The sequence below is a fragment of the Canis lupus genome, chromosome 22 (genome assembly GCF_048164855.1).
Source record: "Canis lupus baileyi chromosome 22, mCanLup2.hap1, whole genome shotgun sequence".
Classification (NCBI taxonomy): Eukaryota; Metazoa; Chordata; class Mammalia; order Carnivora; family Canidae; genus Canis; species Canis lupus.
The window spans coordinates 39,082,045-39,090,422 of NC_132859.1; the positions used below are offsets into that span (position 1 = coordinate 39,082,045).

The window sequence follows — 8,378 nt, forward strand, 5'->3', positions numbered from 1 at the left end:
GGGGTGTCTGGATGGTTCAGTTAATCAGCCGACTAAGCATCTGCCTTCAGCTTGGGTCATGATCCTGGGGTCCGGAGATTGAGACATGAGTCAGGACTCCCTGCTCAGCGGGGAGCCTGCTTCTCTCTCTCCCTCTGTCCTACCCACCTTCCTCCAACTCTTGCTCTCTCTCTCTCTCTCAAATAAATAAATAAAAATCTTAAAAAAAAAAAGAAAAAAAAAGAAATTGTGCTGGATATACTGAATTGTATGGCTTTTCTCCTTAATACTGCTTATTACTTAGAATGTTTTTACTCTGGAGACTTCTTTCACATCAGTTCTCTCATCAGCTCAGATAAATTTCTTTTTATATTTGTTTGTAAATAAGCTCTCCTTTTTCTATTCCTCGTGCCTTCCAGAACTGCTGTCATTCATATACTGAGCCTCATGGATCTGTGCAGAAACTTGCTGACGTTCTCTCTCCAGGATTTCCTTCTCTTTGCAATTTTGTTCCAAATTCTTACTCTTGAGGTTCATGTCACAGTAGTCACCATTGTCTTCCATTCATCTACAACACTTTTAGATTCAAAGATCATGGCTTTTATTACAGAGAATTTTCTCTGTGCTGTTATCCAATCACCTCTCGTGTTCTTACCACCTTTTCACTTGTTAGTGAAGGTATTTTCCAGCACCTTCTTTTCTCTGAGGAGCTGTCACCACATAAGAAGTCTGGGACTGGGGGCTGCTCAGTAGAAAGACCACCTAGAGAAAGAGAGAGAGAAGCTTGGTCAGTCTCTATTGGGCCTGCTCTCAGCTCTTTGTCTTCCCAGCCCAGGAGTAAAACAAGCCAATAAATATTTAAGGCAACCCCAGCTCCAGCTACCATCTGCAGCCATGTCAGAGGCTCTGAGCAAGAATGGCTGAGCTGAGCCCAGTTATTCACTCCCACAGATTTGTGAGCAAGACTAATAGTTGTTATGGGTTTACAGTTAGGTCAGCATTTTAAAGCAGGTTATTTTGTGGTAACACATAACTTAAATACATCATTTGCTGCTGTACCTCACCACCTACTCTCCCACTAGAAGCGATGTTCAGTAATACATCCAGGAGTTCCATGGGTGATGCTCTCACACTTGGCTATGTTCTCTATTCAGTGTCTGGACTGGGATAAGCAATCCATAGCTTCCCCTCTGAAGTCCCCTCACCTAGTGCCACAACGATGCCCTGGCAATCCTGCCAGCTCTCCACCAACTCCTTGATCCCATTCCAACATGGAAGGCAGGGGTGCTACCTCCCAACCCTTCTCCAGATAAGGCCTGCAGTTGCCTACTTCAGTTGCTTCTTGTTGGCATGACACAAAGGCTGACTGACTAGTTCCAGATGAGAACTGGAATTCCAGTCCCCTTGACCCACAGATTCCCAAATATCATTCCAGCTTCCTAAAGAAGATGCACCAGGCATTTCTCTGAGAGGCAACAGCACTTATGCTTCAATATCATTCCTTCCTAATTTCTTCCTCCTTCTAGATGGTTCCTCCTCTTGCATAGCATTCCAAGACTCCTATGTCATCCCGTATTTTTCTTTCTCTGTCGTGTATATATTGTATTTTCAAAATCCTCCAAACATTATAGTTTATGCTTGTAGCTTAGCCTTGTGGGATTTCATGATAAATCATACCCCAACAAATCCTGTCTGTTGAAAACAAAAATAAATATTTTATCTTTCAAAGTATTGAGAACCAAAACCATCTATGCCCACCCAATTTACTGTCTATGTAAACATGACTATTTGAGGACACTGTCACCAGGAAAAGGAAATTATTTTATTGTTCATTTCAGAGATTTTCTGAAAGTTCTCAACAAATAGCAATAGATAAGTCAACTACGCTCATTAGCAATCAAGATCTGATTGAACCTCTTCTCTTGAAAGTCTTCACTTGCTATGTCAACCAGTCCTAAACTATTTCATCATGAACTTTGCTCACTTCTTTTTTTTAATATTCTATTAATTTATTTATCTGGGGGAGAGAGAGAGAGAGAAAGAAAGAAAGAGAATGTGCACAAGCAGGGGGAGGGCCAGATAGGGAGGGAGAAAGAATTCCAAGCAGACTCCACACTGAGCTGAGCACAGAGTCTGATGTGGAGCGTGATCTCACAACCCTGAGATGATGACCTGAGCTGAATCCAAGAATCGGATGCTTAACTAACTAAGTCACCCAGCCCCCCTGCCCACTTCTCATAGAATCATGAATATTCCAACTTTCCCCTTCCATTTCTGAGATATTATTAAGACTCTGTTAAAGTAATGATCTCCCCTATTGTAGTAAGTGATGAACTCAGACTTCCTTTATCAACAGGTTACCATGGGTAGTATTTTGAGATGTCAACATTCAACACTATTACTTCTGCTATAAATTTGCAGAAGCTTATTTAAGAAATTTAAAACTAAAAAATCAATTATCCTAGACTGTATCCACCACTCCTGAGGGTAATTTGTATACAGAGAAAAGTACGAGGCATAAGAAATGAGGTATATAAAGGGAGGAGGAGAAAGAGGCATAACAACAATTCATTTACTCCTTAAAGCAAAGCAAACTTCTGAAGCAAGTATGATTATTATTACCCTCATTTCACAGATGGGGAGACTAACATATAAAGACCAGGTAACTTGCCCAAGACTACACAGCTATTAAGTGGCAAAACTGGGACTGAGCCCAGAGAGTCTTGCTTCAGAATACCTATGCATAAACATTGATAGTATCCTATTATTTAGGAAAACAATTGCAAAATCATGTCATAAACACTCCAGCATGGGTACAAATAGAATTTAAGGAAACAAGCAATTCTATGTAGGGAGGGGGTGAGGTGGGAGAAACAAGGCTTTATTGGGCTCAATATTGGGAGTGATGCTTGACCAGGGCATTGAAAGATGATCACATGTTCCCCCATGTGAACTGACCCAGAGAGCAAGTGTGCAAAGGCCCAAAGCTACCAACCAGTGTGGAGTGTCTGGGGAATGGTAAGGAACTTCCATAAGGCTGGACCATGGGGAGTTATGAAGGAGAGATAGGCACTGTAAGAAACAGGACCGGCAGGGCTACAAGGGCTAGATCCTCAAACATCCTATGGGTTGGGCCAAGGAGTCTGGTCCAGAATACAAATTCTTGGATATAGCCACGAGCAGTCTGTTTCACCATCCCTCCCATTTCACAGTGGAGGCTTTGAAATCATCAAAGACATGGAGTCAGAAGCTCCTGCTCCCCAGCAGAAATCACAGCACCTCCCATTCCCATCACCTAACTGAATAGCAAAGGGCTATTGTTGTGTGAAGACATTCAGAGGTAGCAGGTAGAATTTCATCTGGAGTAAAAACCCCCGTTGAAACAAACACCTCATTGCCAAATCCCCAAAGAGCACATTATGTGAGATCATTGCTGTCTGTAGGTAAGTAAAGTTTTCCACTTCCCCATTCTCCAGAATTCCTCCCCTCGGGCCTGAAGCTAAAGAGAAACATGTGTGATGGATGAAGTCAGCAGAAAGAGAGGTCTGAAACACACACCTTCCCCCAGGCACCTTTTCTTCTCTCTGAGTGCCATCCTGTGTTACTTGGTACATGCGCAAAGCAAAAGAGCAAAGAATGAAAGGCTGAATTGGAAGAGAGAGAAGAAAATCCATTATCATCAATTCTCAGATCCAGAACCAGAAAGAGTCGTGAGGGAGGAAAGCAAAAGGCATTTCCATCATCTACTGAATATTTCTCAAGAGCTAGACTAAAACTAGAACAGAAATTATCAAGACTTCAGAAAATTCATTCTTACGGTGGGAGCCTACCCAGGCTAAATGAAAAAGGATGAAAAACAGAAGCTTCTATTTCTGAATTCCAAAACTACCACAGCAATCTTACCTTAAAAAATGGCAAGGACCTTAGCTCAAAATATTAACTCGGAAATTAGCATTCATTTGCATCCATTTCTTAGGTCCCCAACATTATGAGTAAAATTAACTTAATTAGTGAAATCAATTGCAAAAGTATCAAAGCTATTATTTGGAGCATGACAAAAAACAAACTCGTAACACACACCCACATACACACGTGCACGCGCACACACACACAACCTTTCATTGTCTGACACACAGATGTTACTCAACAGGGTATATGAAATGATGGAGTCAGTCAATGAATGAATGGATGGTCCCCCGGTGGCCGTATGACGCATTCCTTACCTTCCCTGTGCCTCAATTTCCAGTGTATAAGAAGAAAGAAGTATGAAGGAGTTGATGAAGTTCAGCTAACTCTACCCAGATGTTTAATCGATAGTACAGTCCAATTGTTTCAGATACAGTTAAGATCTTGTCACCAGCCACATGATCACATCATTACCCATGACCCATTGCCTCTTCCCACCTATCTCAGTTTCAGAGTCCCACTTTTTCTTGGTGTCATGGTCATGCTGGGGAGAAACTGATTCCCAGGTTTTGTTTTCAGAGGAGCGCCTACAGAACCCTCAGTGAGTGGGGCCCTCAGTCTGGAGGGCTCTTGGGTCACCTGATAAAGGCACCTGTGCCCAAGACAACAGGATTAGGAGCTCCCTTCAAGCTCTTGCGCACAAAGTCATCCTCAGCTGAATTGAGAAGTGAGGTTTCCAGCGCCTGCTACCACCTCTGGCAAAGGAAGCAAATAAAGTTGTTTCCTTTAACTCAATCAGCCAGGCTTTGCTTGAAGCCCCTGCCTGTGGGGGATTTACCATCTGGTGAGACAAGACTTATCCCTAAGGAACAAGGAAAGAGCAAAGTAAACAGTACTGGATCAAGGCCAATAGACCATGAGGGAGCATTTTTACCTCTTTCCTTCCTTTTGCCAGTGACCAGGAAAAGAGTGTCCTGGACAACAATAAATGCCTCATAAAGCTGAAAGTGAATAAGACTGCAGCTAAAAGGCCTTCAGACACCTCACAAAATGGTGATTCCTGGACTGTGAACAGACATTCCTTTCACTTCCACAGACTGCATATGGAGAAGAACAAGGAGGGGCTTTATGTGATGCTCAGACAAGAGCCAGGGAAGTAAATTTCCTTCCACAGGCTGATTTTATTTTCAGCAAATGCGTGCCTCAAAGTGTAGACCAGTGATTCTGAGACTTATGTGTGATAGAATCACCTAGAAGACACAGGCTACTGGGTCTCATCGCCAGAGTTTTTTGATTTAGGAAATCCAGGAGGAGCCTCAGAATTTGGAAGAAAGAAGGAAGTGGGGGAGGAAGGAGAGGCAAAGAGGAGAAAGAATACAGTCACTGAGGAGGAGGCTGTGGTGATTATAACTCTAACTCAGGGCTCGCAGAATCAGTGATCCATGGGCTCCAGGGAACCATATAAATGAGAAATGGCCATTGTACAATATGACAGAGTCATAGCAGGTGGGGTGGCTTTGGGGACTTGGAACTCCGTGCCCTCTCTAAAGGAGACAATCCTTATTCCATTCCAGCTGCTTGTTGCTATTCAAAGAGTGGGGTCCAGAGTTTGCCAAAGTTGCTAATCTTTCAAAAGAGCAAAATGGTTAGATTTTCATAAGACACGTCTATGAGGTAATGATAACCAACCTCACAATGAAAAAGAAAACTCTCCACTTTACCTGAGGTGACCCCAAAAGAGAGAGACCAGGATTAAGCAATTTTCCAGAATTCTTCTGTGAAACAATGACTTATATTTCTTAAAGTATCAGAAAATTGGGCCCCTATACCCAGAAGATGAGCAGATCATCTCAAATTTAGTAGCCTGCCAAGGACACTGAACTGCCCTGAAATTGGCTTCTAAAGAGATCAATGCCCATTTGTGCTGGATGACAAACATTGTTTATCCCAGGCCAAGAAACTGTGTGACACTTACACTTCACTAGAACTCTAGAAGCCAAGCAAGTCTCTCCTGACACAGTCATGGTTGGGGAAAGAGGCCTTGGTGTGGATTTCCAGTTGGAGCTACACCAAGGCTTCCCTCTCTGTTGCCCAAAGTGGGAGTGAGCTCATACCACAGACAGTGGCCAGGAGAGCAGGATGAGGTGCCCTTGGGGGCAGGACTGTATCACTCATCCAAGTGTCTTGGGGCCCCACACAACATGGGAGTTCAATAGTGCTGACCTAAATATACCTTCAAGGTGAGACTCCTTTGAAGAACTGACATGCTTTCATAAAAATCTTTATTTCCTGTTCCTTCTCCTTGGGTCTCCACAAACCTATTTGCTTTTCCTGCTCCCCAGGTCACTTACCACAGGTTCCTTGGGTTTCTGTGTCTATAAAACACCACCATTGTAGATGTTGAGAGTCTCCTTTAGAGCCGTTATACCAGGGGACACATCTTGTCCTTCACTCTTCTCTTCATGGAATTCTAGTAAAAGAAAACAGGTACAAGGGAAAAAAAGACAAAGAAAATTTCAAAAAATATATTTTTTTCTTTAAGTAGCAATTAATACTTGAGGCAACCTCCAAAATACCCAACATAAGGCACCCCACTGACAGCTGAGTTGGAATATACAACTTAATTTGGAAGATAAAATGGGAACCAGGGTGAACAACTGTCTGTTTACTAGAGACTGAGGGGGTTTTCCAGGTATTAGACCTTGGGTGCTAAAACCAAGATGGCCAAGGCAAACCAGTTGGTCATCCTAGCCTCCTAACTTCTCCCCCAAACCTAAATAGTTGGAGAAAGACAAGAGGAAGGAAATTGGGGATTCAGGAGAATAAACCCCTTGATCATACCATGTTGTTAGAGACACAAGATAAAGGAAAGAAAGAAACCCAAAAGCCTTTCTTGGCCTTTAAGGCACAGTGACCCATCCACAAATTAAATCCAGACCAATCAGCCCAGTAAAGTGCCCTCCCTTGGAAAGAGGAAGCTATGCATGGGCTAAAGAGGGAGGCAAGAGAGTGTTGGGGAGCCCTTCACCCCAGAGGAATTCATTCTAAGGTGAGTTCCTTCCTTTTACTTTCTAGGAGCCCTGACCGCCCTGCCTCTTAGATGCTCCTTCAAGGACTTGCTCCACAGATTCCATTGTCTCTGTGTTCCAAAACAATAAAGCAATGGATTTTTGCAAATCATTTCTGGAACCTGATTGTTTTGACACAGTGAACCTCAGCATTTGACCAAAGCAGATTTCTCTTCCATTTAGGTTATTTCACCGTGAAATGATTCCATTCAGCAACAGTGTGTGAGATGCCACGCAAAGACACTGCCATCCCCATTGATTGTCGGGAAATGAGGAAGCAAAAAGAGGCTGCTCAAAATGGAACATAAACTCTATTTAAAACAATTTTCTGAAAATCAGTGATTGCAGAGGCTCTGAGCCAGGACAGCTGGGAGCAAGCCATCAGATTCCCCTTTTAAGGCACAGCTCCCTGTTGCTGTCAGCAGACCACATATTTCTTAGCATCTCTGAAGAAATGTTAAATCAATAAACTACCTAGAGGTTGCTGACAAATCAGATGCTGTTCTATAAAAAGATGAACCCCATTGCTAGGGAGAAACTGAAGACCTGAATAATTTTGAGAAGGAAAAGGCCATTTCCACAACTTCCCACCCTGTATTCTGACCTCTGAGGCATTGTAGCCCATACAGGGGCACAGTCATAGGTCCTATTGACTCAAGGTTTAGGACCCCTGGGAAAGCACAAATAGAATATGGGCTTCAGAAATGTGCTGTTCCATGTTAATTTTGAAAATTATCGCTGACTGCAAAGTAATCCCTTTTATTTGGGTATTACCTTACAATTTCCAGAGCATTCCACACCATCATGTCATTAGCTTGCCACAGAAACCCTCTGAGTCTGGCCAAGTCAATATTCTTATACTTATCCCATAGCTGAGAAGGGGGATTAGAAAGCCCTTAGTAACTTGTTCTGGATCACAGGGCTAGAAAATGACAGAACCAGGCTTAAAACCCAGGGCTTCTAATTTCTAATTTCTTTCCTTATTCTTCTGGGAACTTAGTACCTTCATCAAATCCACCCAGAATTTCCTGAGATCTGCTACACAACCTGATAATAACTGTGATGTTCTGCCCCAAAGAACAAAATTTTTGGCTTCTCCGACAGATAAACCTACTTGTATTTCTTAATGTATCAACTCCTATGTCAATAATTGTGTGGATTTATGTTTTGTCTCCAACTTTCATTCAAATGCTTCACAAATATTTATTAGATTCTCCCATGCAGTGTGTGAGACACTGACAGTGGGCACACAAAAATAAATAGGACAGCTCCTGCCTTCATAGGCCTCACAGTCCAGAGCAGAGACTACCAAAGATTGTGTGTAAAGGACCCATTAGTAAATGCTTTGGTGGCCATTCAGTCTTTGTCACTACTATTGAACTCTGCCTTGGTAGAGAGAAAGCAGCCATAAACAATGAATGGATA

At 42.6% G+C, this 8,378-nt stretch overlaps 2 long non-coding RNA genes across 2 annotated transcripts in view; one reads left to right on the top strand and one right to left on the bottom strand.

The window, feature by feature from the left end:
- The window catches only part of LOC140614155 (uncharacterized), a 77,543-nt gene extending 69,561 nt beyond the window's left edge, over positions 1-7,982 (top strand). The window contains exon 7 of the long non-coding RNA XR_012015057.1: positions 7,137-7,982. This is a non-coding gene — a long non-coding RNA (uncharacterized lncRNA). The remainder of the gene's footprint in view (positions 1-7,136) is intronic.
- Positions 254-6,992, bottom strand: LOC140614157 (uncharacterized). Its single transcript, XR_012015060.1, has 3 exons — positions 6,914-6,992; positions 6,237-6,355; positions 254-741 (listed from the first exon to the last, which is right to left on the bottom strand). It is a non-coding gene; the product is annotated as an uncharacterized lncRNA (long non-coding RNA).
- Positions 7,983-8,378: the final 396 nt, after the last annotated feature.